Source organism: Cyanistes caeruleus, chromosome 10 (genome assembly GCF_971803275.1).
Source record: "Cyanistes caeruleus chromosome 10, bCyaCae1.hap1.1, whole genome shotgun sequence".
Lineage (NCBI taxonomy): Eukaryota > Metazoa > Chordata > Aves > Passeriformes > Paridae > Cyanistes > Cyanistes caeruleus.
The window spans coordinates 11,905,376-11,923,061 of NC_141710.1; the positions used below are offsets into that span (position 1 = coordinate 11,905,376).

The 17,686-nt window shown below is 38.0% G+C and overlaps 1 long non-coding RNA gene across 4 annotated transcripts in view; it reads right to left on the bottom strand.

The window, feature by feature from the left end:
• Positions 1 to 279: 279 nt before the first annotated feature.
• Positions 280 to 17,686, bottom strand: part of LOC111933491 (uncharacterized) — an 87,030-nt gene continuing 69,623 nt past the window's right edge. For 2 of the 4 annotated variants that reach the window (XR_015274324.1, XR_015274327.1), the window contains 3 exons: positions 11,299 to 11,380; positions 9,687 to 9,857; positions 4,029 to 6,191 (listed from right to left, as the gene is read on the bottom strand). This is a non-coding gene — a long non-coding RNA (uncharacterized LOC111933491). Of the gene's footprint in view, positions 6,192 to 9,686; positions 9,858 to 10,622; positions 10,797 to 11,298; positions 11,381 to 17,686 lie in introns of all 4 variants that reach the window. The other 2 variants (XR_015274325.1, XR_015274326.1) reach the window with 2 other exon arrangements.

Sequence of the window (17,686 nt, forward strand, 5' to 3'; positions counted from 1 at the left end):
CCTGCTATTTTTCATGATACCTAGCATCGCTATCTGACCAGCATAATGAAATGCTGACCATAATTTTTTTTTCTGTACTTCTTTTCTTTGTAAAATATAACACGCAGTTTCTCTAGAATTAGGGTAAAAAGTGAAAAGTTTGCAAACATTTATAGGAAGGAACAACCTGTCATAGATAAGTTCATAAATAGTGACTATTATATTTCTAAGATAATAAAAAAAATGGAACCTGCCCTGTACTTCCAAGAATAATAAAACTAGTTATCCAAAACACAATAGTAATTAGTTACAAATTTTTATACAAAACACAATAGTAATTAATTACAAATTTTACCAAAGCTTTTCAATCTACAAGTTTTATTTCCCTTGAAATTTATTTATCAAAAACTCCTTACTTTTAAAGCATGAACTTTAAGACAAAACAAAATTAGAATTGAATCTTCACATCAAGCTAGAGGGAGAAAACCATGGATATATATTTTTAAATGTTTTTGTACAGTCTGATCTTGAAATTATATGGATATTTCTCTTGCAAACTTGCCTTTCACTATTGACAGTTTTTCATTTCAGGATCATTAGCTGCATCAATAATAATTACTTCAAAAATATCATGGTCTTGAGCACTTTCTGAGAACCTGACACAGAAGTTTCAGGAATACTTTTGTGTGAACTAATTTATAGCTCATAATCTTTCACAGAAATTCCAAAGCCTCCTCAAAAAAAAAAAAAGTGACAAGCAATAATCCAAATCTTTAATGTTTCTTAACTGTTTGTTCTGTAGATCTTCAGTTCACTGGATCAATGAAAGCTTTTTCCAAAACCTGCCAAGGAGCTCCCTCAATTTAACACAAAACTGAACAACTTCAGTGTTAAAAGTCTTACATAAAAATCTGTCTTAACCAGCTTCTCTGAATTTGTTGTCTTTGAAATTTTCTTTCCATACACTAAAATGAGATTTTAGAATAACCAAAATTTGCCCACTGACTTTTACTTCATTCTGGTCCATCACCAGTAGCTGAAGACACTGGAACAGCTGCATCAACACAAAAGCATCCAATATGATGCCGGATCAAGCCCAGCAATTGCCCTTTTGTTTTCTCTTTTGAGGATGTTTGGTTTTTATTTTACTTCTTGAAGACAAAAAGATAATTTTTGGACCTCTAGGAATGTCTGTACAAACATGCAATTTTGTCTGTACAAACATTTCTCTTCTGAACTAAAAATAAATTTATTTTACATAAGACCTTGGGAAAAATGTGACCAAAGTGAATCATGTGCCATATTGCTCCTTGGAATATGAAGGCTAAATTCCCTACTGGCATATGCTGACGTAGGTCTGTTGAGTTTGATGGAGTTATTCTATCCCATACTAGCAGGGAATTATGGAGCAGCTTGGTTTTGTTACATAAATTAGACTGATGTGAACTAGATAATTAAGACTACCAATTAAGCTATGGGGTTTGTACAATCTGGTTCCTGTGAATACATGGGTTGAATATACATGATCAGAATCTACTTTTATGTTTTGTATAATAATATTCTGGAGAGCCAAATAACCCCTTGATTCTCTCCAGTAATGGGAAAAAGAAGGATGTTTCTCACAGAGTGACAAAAACTGTAATGATGACATCTTTAACTTTTGTGCCTCTCACATAAATCAGGCTCAGCTAAATCAGTGTAATCCTTTACTGACATGAAAATTCCATTTTTCAGCTCTAGTTGAAGTTTTCAAGATATTATTAAATATCTCAAACACTAAATCACTAAAGATAGAGTAAACCTGTAACTTCCAGGTCAATTTTCAGCAATTTACCTACACCTTCCTTGTTGAACAATCAGGAAGCTGGAGTTTTTCCCTGCTGTGAAAAGGGGACAAAAAAGGAGTCCATTGAAGGCAGACCTGAGCTTGACAGATATATATACCATTATAAGTAGGGATCTAGGTAGGCATCTGCAAGAAAGGAAGTATGTTTAGAGGAACTGCTGCTCCCATCAGTCTGTTGGATCTTCTCTGAAGTCCTGGCAGGAAGAACAGCAGACAGAAACATCACTCAGCATTGTCTTTGAGAAAATGTGTATTCATCATCTTCTCACTTTTCTACAGAACTCCCAATATTTTAAGTGACCACAGGAAAGGAGCTTCCCCCTGGAAGGACAAGGAGCTTCCACCACTCCCACATTTACTACAGAGTGGCTTCCAGAGAACAACCATGGTGTGTCTGGATGGAATATGAGCCAGTTATAACAGATTTATTAGCAGTAATGAGTCTCCTGAAGCTGTAGGGCTGTACTGTTAGCGAGGCATTGATATTAGAATCATGCAAGTCTGCACTTCAGCCTGGGACTTGTTTTCCAGACTATCCAGAATAGAGAGGAAAGGTCCCTTCAGGTCTTCATCTACTGCTAAGGCTCTGCAGTCTGGCTTACTTTCTTCATTACATGTAGGTAAGTGATAACAACCATGAGCAACATATTTTGGGAAAAAAAATGCTTCTGCCACCTCTTCTAGTTCAAACCAGCCATCAGCATGAGATCAGAGCACAAATTATGAAGGATGATCACATGTTGGCCATCCAGTTTCAGCTGTATGTTCTGGATCATCTTTTCAGCATTATCTTAGGGAGCAGTGAGGAAGAGGACAGCTCACTAAAGTAGTGGCAAACAACAGTTTTTCAACTGTTAAGTTGTTTTAACAATTGTTATTTTAACTTCAGACAGCTGATCTGAATTCCTCTGGTATAAAATTAATTTCTTCTACCTTGTGTTCAAAAAAATCCAGCATTACAGGCTGAAAACCCTTTGGTTTCTCATTATAAAGAAGGACAGAATCAGCCTTACTTCACAGCTACACTCAGTTTGCCATCATAACTATGATCCCAGTAAACACTGGGAAAGCAAAGAAAAATGAGCTTTCTCTTCCTGTCTTCAGCTTTCTCTATTGTACAGACCTGAATCCTTCAGCCTCTTGATTGATAACTGTGCCTTTCCATGGCTATTTGAGATAATCATGTGGAAAATCAGTGCAAATGATGCATGTTTAACTGGGCCACTTCCAGAAGTCCTGCATGTCTGTTGACCTCTCTGAGAGAAATCTGGATCCACTTTGAAAGTCAACCAACAATTTCTGGCAGAGCCAAAGGCACTCAAACCTGAGACAGTAAATAACTGACATATTCAATGGCCAGAGAAAATGTGAGCCATTCAAATTGCTCCAGCCATGAATTAAATTACATTTAGTTCAGGCCTCAATCGGTAAAATTCATTCCTTCTTGTAAATACATTTGAAAGGATAATGTAACAATGACAGCCTAAATCCCCAGCTGGCATAGGTTTTCCTTGTTCTGCTGCTCAGTGAGAAACTGGCTCCATAAACTCTTTGTGTCCTTCTTTGTGAACACCACCATCACAAGCACAGGCCAGGACTTTACGCTTTAAACTTTGAGCCGGAGTCAGAGGAGAGAGAAAAAACAAAGCTCCAGAGAAAACTATACTGAGCATTTTGTATCTGCTTAGGTTGGAAGACACTTAGTAGATATTTACAAAATTAATTAAGTGTGGAGTGAGCTTTTTTAAGCAATCATTTCGTTTCAAATACCAGTAAAATACCAGTCAGACAAAGCAAATATTACATAATTAATCTCAAATAATATTTTGTGCTATGGTCATGAACTGTCAAGTGCTTCAGCAAAAGACATAGTGATGTCTTTTATGCTAAAAAAGCTCTCAGAAGCTACACCAAGAAGACATTTGCTTTGTCCCCACCAGAGCATATTTCATCATTGAAACATTTGTGTGCCCATTAAAAATACATTCCTGTTTCTAGACTACTTGTGGCAACAGGTAAAGGCTAGGCAGCTAGGAGAAGCTGCTTGTTTGCTGAGCCTGTCAGAACACTTCTGTGTCAATAGAGGAAATGTATGTGCACAGCTCTAATGGGATCCCTCTATTGTAGTACCTTGTCATTTTGAGAGCGCCTTGCCCTCCACGCCCCGTGAGCATTTTTTACAGTCAGAATCAACATGCCTGAGTTCTTGTTTCCAACTTTCAGTAATGTTTATTATTGTTTGTCAGCAACTCAGCTCTGCTGGAAAAACCTCCTTCGGTGAATAATGAAGTCATTCCCACAGTGACTGCTGGGTTCCAAAATTTTCAGTACTCTACCTATGGCTATTTAGCTGTACATGAGAAGCGCAGAAAATCTTACTTTTCATGGCCCATAAATAAACACCCAATCCAACACTTCAGCACATTTCTAATTGTAATGCAGCGTATAATGTTTCAGTGCACAATACAGATGTTTTCAGTTATTATATGAAGAGGAGACAATGATGGTTAAGTATGTGTTTGCATTATAGTCACGGCATGAAATCATTATGTTCAACTTTCCTGATCATTTTCTTCATATAAAAAAGAAAATTCTGTTCAGCCATTATTCTTTCCCACATGGAACAAGTTGCAGAAAAGTCAAAGACATCCATTTATAAACCACTAACTTATAGCAAGATAAAGGGCAAAATTTCTGTTTAAATGTTGGACTCTTTCTGTCCTGTTTCTCTGTTGTTAATCAAATATCACCAGTTAGCTGAAATGAGCCCAGGGGGTACAAGGATATGAGCATGAGCAGAGTTGTCCTGTGGGACTTTTATGCTTAGTGCTAACAGCCCAATAACCCATCTCCCTGGGTCTGTCCCTGCTGGGAGTTTTACAGGTGACTGCCCTCAGTGGAGCTCCAAAGTGTTCCCTCACTGACACCAGGGTACTACTATTTCTTTAACACTGGTTCTCATTAGCTTTTCTCTGCCTTCAGTTCTCTCTTCCTTTCTCCCCCATTTTCCTGTCCATCTATCTTGGCAGTCTTCTGGAAAGTTAAAACTACATAATAGAACCTTCTGCTGTCATTTCCTTACCCGCTCTATCTCCTTTCCAATGCGCCTAACTGCAGTAAATTGTTACTTGATGAGAATAACTCATTAGTTCACTTATAAAAAGGCCTGACTTCACAAATAGGTATTTTTATGAGCTCTATTTGTGAAGACAAAAATAACTATTTTGGTTATGTGAACAAGCTACACGGATACACATGGGCAGTAAATATCTAGGCAACCCCAGACCACAACTTGAGACCATTTTAATTTTAGAAAAAACAAACCTTAAAAGGCAAAAAAGATTTTTATTCCTAGATTGGAAGGGCTGGGTTTATCTGCCTGAGAGACCTTATCATTTGAGATCATTTTTGATGCACAAATTCAGATGAAGTAAAAGAAGGAAGAGTTATGGCACTATTTATCAAAGTACTGAAATAAAAACAGAGTAACTAGAAGTGTTCCAAAGCCATCACTGCAGAAATTCATACTTTGATTGAAGCAAACTTTAAGTTGTGTTATGTGTCTCTTTTCCTAAAGTACAGATCTGATGTGAGATACCAAGCCAGACAAAATAAGATAAATCAGTGTCATGGTACAGCACAAGTTTGATTTTAAGTTCAGCAAACCTGAAAATTCTTCAGCCATGTAGAGAATAAGACAGCAGCCTGCAAGACATTGTGTGCATTAAATGAAATATTTCAAAAGAAAATGTAAGGCCAAAGTATTCAGAGATGGAGACTTCAAAAAAAACCTACTTTTAGATCAGTGCTGATGATGAAAAAATTATCAAAACTTCAGATTTCATAATTAATCACATTAAAGATCTAGCAAATTTTAACACTTCATTGAAAAAACTGTTTTACATCAAAGATGAATTTAACCTTGACTGATTGTGAAAACTTATGCATAGGGGTTAAATCCATATGCTAGAAAAACTAGAAGAATAAGTTGCAGCAGTTGAATGACATGAATTATGACTGCAGTTGAACGTGCTGGTTACAACAGATAATGTTTTTCAAAAGATTCAGTCTGATTCCAAATTCTGATTTCTGATTATAAATCACTTACAAACCAATAATTTTTAAAATTGAGTGCATTTGTAAAAAATTAACAAACATAACAAGCTTAACAAATTTAACAAATATGGAAACTTATCTTAGTCTATGTAAGGTTGCATGCCATGTTTCCCACACCTCTGTACCATGCATTGCTTCAGTTGGACGATTGATCATGTGAAAATAAAAATCTCCATGAAAATCTTTACCCCAATCCTTTCTTCCTTCTTCAAGCGGCCTCTGAGAGCACTTGCAGGTAGTGCTCCAAATCCTGAAGAATGAGAAGCAAAATTTAATTCATTGATTACCCTTGTCAAAACCAGTTTGTAAGTTGTTTAAAGCAGCCTCCAATGTTTGTTGGAGTCATTGCCTGAAAACTCTACATGAGTAACACACTCCTTACAAAAATTCAACACAATTTTTCAGTGGATATAGCTGAATCCTAAGCAGTAAAGAGAGTGACTTTAACCCTTTTCTTGGTTCAGCAATCAAGTTTGAATTATTTTAATTTGTTCTTTCACTGGTGTTCAAAAATATATAGTTTCCACAAACAAACATCATGCTGACATAGAGGGTTTATTCACCAGTTTCACTTTATGTTGATGCTCTTTACTTTGTGCTTTACATCAACTAATTTTCATTATAGTCTTCTTGTCACCTGACATGATGACAGAAGGAAGTAGAAGAAGCATGTAATTATCAACATCCTTGTTTGTTCAATATTTATTTAATTCATATGTGAATGACATCTTTTCAGAGACCAGACCAAAATTAGCACAAGTGAGGGGAAAAGATACAGTAAAAGATAGATCAGGAATTTGAAGAATGGTATATAAGCAAAGTTTTGCAGTATGGGATTATTTCTCTGGGTACCAGTAAATGTTTAATTTTTTCTGTCCTCTTTTCCACACACCTACATTAGTCCCACTGTCCTTGAATCCTTCTCCTCTGATTGCCTCTAAACTTTGAAAATAATATTTTAAATAAATTCCTAGGAACCATTGTTTTTATCATGCTTCACAAACTTCATACTGTACCCTGCATTTTAATTTTTATATTTAGTAAAAGCAGCTGTAAGCTATTTGGACAGCTAACACATTGTGGTATGCTACCTGATACCACACTGAGGTATAACAATTATCTAAATTAAGCCTTTCAAGAAGGCAGGCAAGGCCCTTTATAACACTAAGATTCCAAAGTAAAAAGAGAGCACACACTAATTAGGCATTTGGTCTAACACATTACATGCTATTTGGGAATTTGCCTTATTTACTTTCAGGACTGAACATGGTGACAAAAAGAATGTGAGAGAAAAAATACGGTTGGGGATATGTTGATCATATCTACAGTCCTCAAGAAATTTCCCTGTATTACAAGTACAGACCAATAAGATATCCAGGAAGGTCATTCCCACCACTATCTTTTAGGCAACCAGGCAACAGCTTTCTCAGAAGTAAACCACTGGAGAAAAAGAAATAGTTTTATACCTAATACTAACACATCTAAAACATGCAAGTGGCTGGGTTTTAAAATGCTTTCATTATAAATGAGGCATCTTTTTACTTGAACATGCAAATTGCCGGTGAGTTGAGCATATATTGCAGGGTATGAATTCCTCACCATCAACAACTAATAACAATTTAAAAAAAAAAAAAAAAAACCTGGAAAAAAGCAGCCAAACCATCTGACAAAGCCTAGGGCACATGTAACCCCATCACTACAAATGACTGCAGAGCTTACAAATCGAGCCAGATGCTGCTTCTGGAAGGATTTCATCTATAATATCCGAACGGCATGACAGCCTATCACAACTCATGTTTGGCCTAAAGGTGTGCAACACTGGTGGAATGGGCAAATAATGAGAGGGAACTGGAGTAGAGCCTTAATCCTAACTAAGGAGGGGTTGTGGTTTTTTTTTTATTTTGTGGTTTATGGTGTGGTAGGGCTTTTTTAAATTTGGAAAATTTAATTTGTTCTACCTGCAAACGCAGGCACAGATGGTGCCTCTATAATATGCTGTTATAATGGACTGATTTGTTTGCAGTGTTACATTCACATCCAAATTCATGTCCAAATGCATTGGGTCTTCTGTAGTGTTGCTCAGAATGGGTCAAATGTAAAGAAGATGAGAATCTCCTTGGTGTATAATGAAGATTTTTGCCCATAGCCCCTCTGTCAGGTGCAGCATCTGTGTTCTGAACTCCCTTCCCCAGCTAGGCATGCGGCTGGGTAGTAATTGCTGAATGAACAGACTTTATAAAAGGGCTGAAAACATGCATGAGAGAGCTGCATTTCACAGACAGGGATACTGATAAGAGTTACACAATCCATTATTTGTGGCTTCATTTCATCACTTCTGATTTCTGCTGCAAAAGATTGCTAAGCAAGGTTTGAGGCAGAGAGACCAAAACCTGACCTGAGGTTTTAAGCAGAGTCAATTACTAGAACTCAGTTTCCTCCCATTTTGCTTCTGTTTGACTGTTTTGAAGTTATCTTTATGAAAACTCTTCCATCCTGAGCAGTCATGCCTGTGTTTACCTTCAGTATAATCTATCAACTTGCACCACATTTTTCAAGCTGAATTAAATGATACTTATAAGGATTATTTGTAATCTGTTTAATTATTTTGCTGGTTTATGACTGCAGCTTTCTCTAATAAAAAAAAAAAATAAAATAATTGTGATTTCTAAAAATAAAGAAAACTGTCCTGTCTTTGTGACTTTTAGGAAAGTGACTTTGGCACAAAGTTAATATCTGTACAATAGAATAAGTCCATCACCATTGGACATATGCCTAAAACATGTTTGTTTTTCTTCTTGATAAATCATAAAAGATATTTAAGGCAAGAAACTTGCAGAACACCACAGCCAGGGGATGGTAAAGAAACCATCCTTCATTGTAAGTTTATTCTGGAGACTGGAACTATTCCCACATGCACACTTTTCTTTCTTTTTATTCTTATTTTGGTTTGGGTTTTTATTTTGGTAGCTAAGAGAGCTGTAAGTCCTCAACGAAGGATCAGTCTCCCACATGTAGCACTCTGTTCACAGCAGCACACATATGCCCAGGTCTCATAAGCACTCCTGTGAAAGATATCCAAGTTGCAGGAACACACCACAACATGAGATTCTTCCAAACAGAGCATTCCTTAAATTTCCTGATTAGGAACATGGGAGGGAAACAAAGTGTTAGCAGGAGATTTGGTCCTTTTATAGTGATAGTTTAATCCATCTAGGCAGCTCATAAGTTAGAGAAGGTATAAACTCCCCATTATAAAAATGCATTCCACTTGCTAATATCCCAAAATAGACAATGCCTAAAATGACTGGCGCTATTCCCACTGAATCAGTCTTGGAATAAATCTAAACTTGATGGAGAGTGGGGATACCATTACGGTGATGCTATCTTTGAATAAGGAAATAACAACAAGCGAGCATTGTATGATATTCAGACGATGGAAAAATCAAGACCTTAAGGAGTCTGCTGCACTTGGTAAACATTTTTTTGGCTATTGTCCTTTTTAGATAGTTCCTTAAACCCTCAAGGGTCACTCAATTCACAGGCCAGGAAAGAGAGAACTCTCTTGTCAAAAGTGGATCTCAGCTGGCAACCTGTACTCAACTTTGGAGGTATCAAGAGCAGTCAGTTGCTATAAGAAAACCCAGAAGCCCAGCCCTCATAAGGGAGTGTCTTTATACAGTCCTGACAGTGCAGTTACACAGACAGATCCCTGCATTCCCATCCAGCTCCAATCACAAAAATTTACCTTTCTAAAGCCAGGATGCCTCAAAAGACTGCACATGAGTGTCACAGACAGGCACACCACAAACCTACAATACAAATGCTTTCTTGTTCCTCTTCTAAGGAACAGTTAGGACAATTTCTCTTCATACTGTTAAAACCTTTCTTGATGGTTCCCACACCAGTCATATTCTTTCTGTAATCAGATATAAGATACCATATAATCACCATCTTTGTAAACACAGTGTTTGCTGAAGAGATTGCCTTGTACAGCACATGGACAAGGTGGCCAAATTAGGTAAAAAGGGTAGAGTTAGTGAGTGGCAATGGCACATTAATGAAGTTTTACAGTTTGTCATGACCCCATAGGTAACAAAGTAAGGTAGGACAAAAATTTTCTAAAATTTTTTCTGTGCTGTGGTTCCTCATTATATGTAGTACAAATGACTTTCTGCTATCCCTAAAATCATAGAATAATTCAGGTTGTGAATGGATTGAGATTTTTATGTGTTTGCTTCTGTTAGCTTTGTAGCAGAAGATGCTACACCCTTTAGTTCCAGCAGCCACAGCAGAACTATTGATGAACATCAACTGCTAGCTGACTGTGTAGTTACTTCTCAGCTGTTCACAACCTGGGGTTTGTGAGCATGGTGTTGTCTGCTAGATGTTATTCAGACATACAGAAGATTAGAGAGTTAAACCAATATTGCCATAGAGCATAAAGATTATATAGAATATGTGCCTGTTCCTCTTCCCTGTGAAGCAGGCAGGGATAGAGATCATGTATATCTTCTATTCTTCACACTGTCAACAAACAAAGACCTCAGTGTACATGAAAAGAAGGGAGAAAATCATGTCAATTTGGATTTCATGATGCTCAAACTGTTTAAGGAATTCTTGCCATTTGGAGAGCAATTTTGGGCAGAGTTAGGACAATAGATATGCCCTGCCTTCATCTCACCTGTTCTCCTGAAACAGAGCAGCCATAATTCATGTACACATGTTGTCACAAGGTTGTTTGTTATTCACTCTTTTCATCCACTGCCTGGTGCATCTTTGTCATGATTCATTATTCCTAACAGCTATATCAAGTGTTGCAATTACTGCACAATATAGATTTAACTCTATAATATTTCTGGATTGGAAAGAGAAAAATAATATATTAAGTGCTTGTGATATCTTTATGTATAAGTTTGAGAATCATTAAATAGCTGTCACTCTTCCCTCCTCCTCAGCATCAATTACTCCACTCTGGTTTTACTTACTCCACTCTGTATAATGAGTCCCTAGAGCATGTTTCATTGCGGGAGAATGAACACATTTTTCACTTGCGGTCAGTGGGATGTGGTTAATTTGAAATCACTTAAACTATTATATCTGTCAAGCGTGGTTATTTTATTTTCAATTCACATCAGTGTTTTAGTATGCATGTCGGTTACTGGGTTAAACTGGCAGATTAATTTCCAAGCAGTCTGTTGCAATGCTCTTCTTCACTATCTTTACATGTAGGCTCTTGTTGAAACTTAATACATTTCCATTAAAATTTACTTTAGAGAAATCTAGATTCAATATAAACATTCATATGATAAACAACACTCGCAATTGAGTGAAAAAGATGGTAAGATCAGGGGACTTACATTTTTCTCATGAAAACCCAAAATACTTCTTTTTCCTCCTTGTTCCAACTTAACTTCTTTTCATACACATCATGACAAGCATCTGTGGATAAAAATAAAAAAATCAGTAACTAGGATCACTTTGACATGTGTAGGGTTGGTGGTTTTTTTCTGCTATGTTTACTGATTTCATTGATCAAAAATTCTGCAGGTTTCAGTTCAACGTGAGCAGATTCACAATTCACACCATATGAAACTGTTCAGGTCGTTTGGGGTTTTTCCCTCTTTTTAAAATATTGTGACTTGAAACTTAGAAATAGCCAGAATTTGAAAACACTGAAATACTGACTTACATAGCTACTAATAACAGGGTGCTCATACAGAGAATTAGAGGAACCGCCAATGGGCTTTTTATTACAGCAATATTGTACATATTACATGAATAAATTACATTGTTGCATTATGCAGCTGCTGCATCATCAGTTTAGAGAGTAGACTGCGATCCTAAGTATTCGGGGATGCAAGCTCATTATCTCTAAACCCACTTTGGTTACAGCCACGATACAATCCCAGTTAAACAGCTTTCGCATAATGTATTGCATATACCTTTGCATAATCAGGTGTATGGCTCAGAGACGGACTGATGAGTTTAGGTGTCTAATCAAATTTACAAAAAATAGTCTCTTTCTCTAAATCAGGCAGAATCTTTCACTTGGAAAGGTTATTAGGGAAACTATATTACCCATAAAAATACAAATCTACATATGTTGTGAAACATCATTTTTGATCTGAAAGATGCTAGTAGGAAAATATGCATTTGTATAACAGAGCTCTCTGTAAAAAAAACCAACTAAATTAAAAAAAAGCAAAACTCTTTTTTCTCTTTCTTCTTATGATGATGACAACTGCCAGTGTTTGAATGCTGCCAAAGCACTTCTTGAAACTCAATTGTTTTTATTCTCTGCACATTGTTCTCTCATCCCATCGAATAAAACACAAATTTTAACATCCTTCACAGCTGCAAATGTTTGCCTACGACTCGTGGATTCATTTACATATTTTATATATTGATACAAATATCTTTGGCTAGTCAAGTAGTACTCTGTCAGTTCTGTTCATTTTACTCTGACCCTTCTTTTTTCATTGCTATTTTTTTTACTATGCTTTAACTGTGTCTATTTTCATTGCTATTGTTATTCCCCTCTTCTGAAAGCACATGCATACCCCTTGCATCTCCCACCTGCTCATCACCTCAAGGGAAATCCTGGGCCTGGAAAAACTGGGCCAGGCTTTTACTTTTACACGTAGCCTTAAGCTGGACAACGTTTTACTACTGGTCTCTTGCCAGATGAGGCTGCTTGTTGCATGACATTTCTACAGAGCTTTTCATAAGTTGTTTCTTGAAGAGGCTCCTAAAAGCTATCAGAATCACAGAGATAATGGTGGTTAAGGCGAGGATAAATATGTAGTGCTATATCTTTTTATGTGCACACAATAAAACTAAGTGAGAAAAACACACACTTTTAGTCTCAGCAGTCTTAGAATGGAAATGTTCATCCTTCAAATCCCAAATTTTCATGCCGTTGCTTTGAATACTTTGAAGGGATTCTAGGCAAAGGAAGATCTAAGCCTAATGTGAAGTGATACGTGTGTCATAATGCACATATCGGCAATGGTGCTGTCTTGGTTTGAAAGATGTGTGTCTGCTAGGGAAGGCAGGAGCCTCCCTTGGAATGGAAAACGTAAACTCTCTCCTTCCGAATTATTATCATTTGAAATTAAGATGCTCTCAGGCAAAGAATGAGAACAGGAATAACAGTTCTTTCCTGGTACGTGTAAGACAGCAAGCACACACCACCTCCGGCCCTCACACCACACAGAGCAGGCCCCGGGAGCGCTCCGGGCCGCAGGCGCTCTCCCCGCTGCAGCTCCAGGCATGGCCGCCAGGGGGCGGGGATCCCGCCGGGCCGCCAGGGGGCGCTGTGGCGCGGGCTGGGCCCACACGCGGTGATGGCGGCTGGGCCCAGATGTGTGGGATGGCAGAGAGGCTTCACTGCCCAAACCCCGCTGGGGCATCCCGGTGTTCCAGCAGGACTCTCGGGATGGGAGCAGCAAACGGCCGGCAGGATGGCTCAGTAGGCAGGAGGTGTGGGGCTACAGTGCAGCAAAAGCTCGGAGAAGCGCCAAAGAAGGGGCGCAGGATAACGGCAGCCCGGCTCCCATCAGGGCAGAGAGGGGCAAACCCAAGATCCCAGGCACCTGAGGAGATGGGGATAGGTCCTGCTTTTATTGAGGTGGGTGATAATAAGGTCCCAGTTCAGTGGCTGTTCACCCAAGCTGAGGTTCACTGCGGCAGAAGAAGCAGCGCTGAGCTGGGCTCCGGCAGCAGAAGCAAACTCCCTTCCCCAAGGAGCAGCTCCGACCATCGTCTTCCCAAGCCAAGAGAGACAGAGCCAGCAGATGCCCCAGCCCCATCCTTTACCTGCCCAATTCTCGAGGTGTCTCTGCCCCTTGGATAGAAGCTCCCAGATAAGAGAAGTGCAGTCAGATGCCCTCCTCCTCTGACCATAGCTACTTCACTTGTTTTTCTTAAGTACCCAGTCATTAGTGTCTTCTAACAACTTATGGGGGGAAAAAAATCCATAAGTAAAAAGAAGCAAAAGGAAAGAAACCTAACCCTCAACAGGTGTTGGAAGAGTGCGCAGGACCACTGGTCTTCCATCCACTGAAGGCTGTCGCCTAGCACTGACAAAAACAGGAAAGGAAAATCCTTGAGGCTGCATTTCTCCTGCTTCTGGACATCTTCCCAGCATAGTGTGAGAAACTCTCATGCTACACTTGAAAGAGGAAAGGGAGCAATGACAGTGTTGATTCGGCTATTAACGTGTCACTCCCTCTCCATTAAAAGCAGAAATACATTTTTCTTTCTATGGTTTTCCCATAAAAAATCAAAACATTCTGCACTATTTAAACTTTCCTAAATTCAGGCTAAGACAGAATGACTCCTGCATCTTCTATGCCATTCCTAAAGTGCTATCAGCTGCAGCTTTTATCTGCTCAGCAATCTCACATCTGAGAAGATAGACATGAATCCTAAATAATACTACAGCATAAAATGAAGACAGCTTGTGTTAATGTTGCCAGGTCACATGGTTTGGTCCACAGAGCTGGAAGTGCAGAATACAAATTTGAATACAGTCTGTACCTATCACTGACTCGTTACCTTTTGTGACTTAGGAAAATCATATAATATTGCTTCCATTCTTCACATAAAAAAAATAACCTTAATATTGTTGAAGAACTCTTTTGTTGTGAAAATATGGTCAATCAAATGTTCCTGGAGTGAAAATAAGAGGAGGAAAGAAATGCAGATTTGTTGATGTTGTTGACAGTGTACATGAATCTCTTTGGAGATACATATATCTGAAAAAGAACAAAAATTGTCCTACATTTATAGATATGATTGTCATGGACCATCACTGATCTACTTCCAAACCCAAACCCACTTCAAGTGACAAAGTAAAGATCATGTCAGTTTTCTCTCAGAACATACCTAGAATTTTAGGAAAATAAAGGCAAACTAAGTGGATAACCTGCTTTAATTCTTTTGTAGAATGAAAGAGCATAGTATTTTCCAGTACTAATCCTAGAAATGGTCTGTCTGTATGCAACATTACTTTTTGGGAGGAAGCATTAAAGTATTGTTATATATAAAATATAAGAGGTAATTAAAATAGAAAAGGAATTATCCAGGTGAATGCTGCCATATTCATAAAAGAGCTCTGAGATATATATATATATATATGTGTGTGTGTGTGTAATGTACATACATGTACAAAGGTGGACAGTGATGTATTCTGTAATATGTGCTAGTTCAGTAATTTTTTTGGCAAAACCTTGGGTTTATTCAGCAAAATACTGTGCCAATTTCTTCAGTTGTACTAGAGCAATTTCAAATAAATTTGGTCACAGATAATGCAAGGAGGATGCAAGATGTTTTGGGAGTATTTTCATTTGTCTTTATATCAAGAAATTGCTGGAGCAAGCTGGATCACAGTCCCCTTTTGGTCAGTCATGACGTGATAAGGAGAATTTTGATTGCATAGATTATTGTAGGCAAATGAGAACACCTTTCAGAATGGAAATGACTAGGCAATCTCAGCTCAACTTTTATCACATGCAAACTAAAAAGGCAATCAACTCAATGGTAGCATCTGATCTCTGCATGTCTCTTCAGAATCAGTCAGTAACCAGTACTGTGAGCAGCTGTAGAAAGTGAATTTAATTTTGCTTGCATGTGGGTGTATAAAGAAAATGTGAAGCTCATTTTTTTTTTTTTTCAGTTCCTGAGCACAAGAAAAAGTTGGCATACATGTTGCCTGTAGTTACTGGGGCTAAAGCAGTGTGTGAGGTTTTCTTCCTCCAAGCTGTAGTGAGAGATGAAGAGATCCCATATGGACCACTAGTACAAAGAAAGCAGAGTAACAGGAAAAGAAAAAAAAAATGCAGTGTGTAAGGGTAACAGAGGGAAATAAGATTGAAAGAACAAAACATCAACATTGTTAGTCATGAGGAACAGACAGGAGGGAGGTATTGCCTGCTGACCATGTGTACCAATGCCAGAGTCTAAAAAAAACGGCATCTGTGGTATGGGATGGTGTCTCTCTAGATCTGAAAGGCAGCAGCAGATTGTTTTTATAGAAAGAAAAGGTGTCAGCAGAAAGGAAGGAGCATGCACACATGGAATCATTTGCTGCAAGAAGCCATTTGAAAAACAACTGAGGAGTTGAGTGGAAGAAACATCTGTGAAACATGCAGCAAGACCACCACTAGTGCTTCAGGGAAGAGGTGGGAACAGAAGGGGATACACAAGCAGTGTTGGACATAGCATCTTGTCAGAACTACAAGGAAATGTTGTCGGTACTCTCAAGAAAATCCAGCATCTTGTGAGTCTAGGAAGAAAAATATTTTGTCCTCCTTGTCAGAAAGCCTGGGTGTACTTTTTGTACTTTTTAAGAAGACAAGTCTATGTTCATTGACCAAAGAAAATCAAACAGTGTTATCTTTAAGTAGAAATTGTACTATTCAGGGGATATGTTGGCAGTTCTGCCCACCAGGATCAGGACATTTTGGCTTCTTTACCTGGGTATGCTTCTTTTTGTTAGTAACCCTAAATGTGAAAGTCTTAAGAGATAGCAAATAGCCACCAGTGAAAAACAATGGTTACGTAGTTTTGGGGTCAGTGAAAGTACGATGTGTAAGCAAGGAGGGAGAGATTCCATACTTTTTAGATCTCTGGCCTTAATTTTGCAGTCCAGGCTTTTTTTGACTGACAGTAGAAAGCAGTCTTCATGATATCAAGACCATATCTGAAGTCAGTTCAGCTATTCCTCATGAAGATGAGGAATAGCTAGTCTAGACTAGCTAGTTATCCAGCCAGTCTAGATGCAAAATAACCTGTCTAACACAAAGGAAAAATATCATTGATCAGAGGAAATTTTACTTCTCTGGGTTTGAAGCCTTCTTTACACAAAGCCTTTAATGACTTTTCAGCATTGCTGAGGGAATGCTGTGGGAAAGGATATTTTGTTAGCCAACTATTACACACGATTGTATGGAAAGCCCATGTGCTACCCAAAGGCCTCTCAAGGAGGTCACATAAAAGATGAATCATAATGTAACTGATTTCTACCAGATTATCTTTCCATTTGCTCACTGCAGAAAAAACAAACTATGGAATGTGAAAGCACTTTGAAGTGACTGATGATCTTGCTGTTTATTAACCACACTGAAGGCGACCTTAGTAAAAAGTAAATGAAGGCAAATGAGTAATAGACACTTGATGGCTCATTCCAACCACTGTAAAGGCAAAGCAAACCCTTTATTCTTCACAAAGATATGCCCTTATTCTGTCCCAACAGGTTAAGGATAGCTCTAAATGGGAGAATATTACTGAGAAAAAGACTATATACCTTAATTGTCTACAAAATATAGACACATTTTAATTTAGATTTTTTTTCAAAAGAATAAATCTTTATGTTAACAATCACAGAATCACAGAATATTCTGAGTCTGAAGGCACCCATAAGGACCCTTCTCCCAGCCCTGCAGAGCACCAATCCCAAGAGTCACATTATGTGCCTGAGAGTATTGTATAACAAAATGTGCTGCCATTTATTTTCTTCCTCCACAGGTTAATACTTAGGTTTATTCATCAGCTTATTTGTAAGCTAATGCATGGGGAAAATCACTTTTCCTAGTGAAACAGAAAACTTAAATAACTAACTCAATATAAGGGACAAAAAAAGGTCCAGAGGAAAAGACAGATTGTTCAGAAAGAAGCAGTGTCTGTCTGTAATAAGCTCCAGGTATTGTTTTCTGCCATCAGTGGCTAGAAAAGATTATTTTT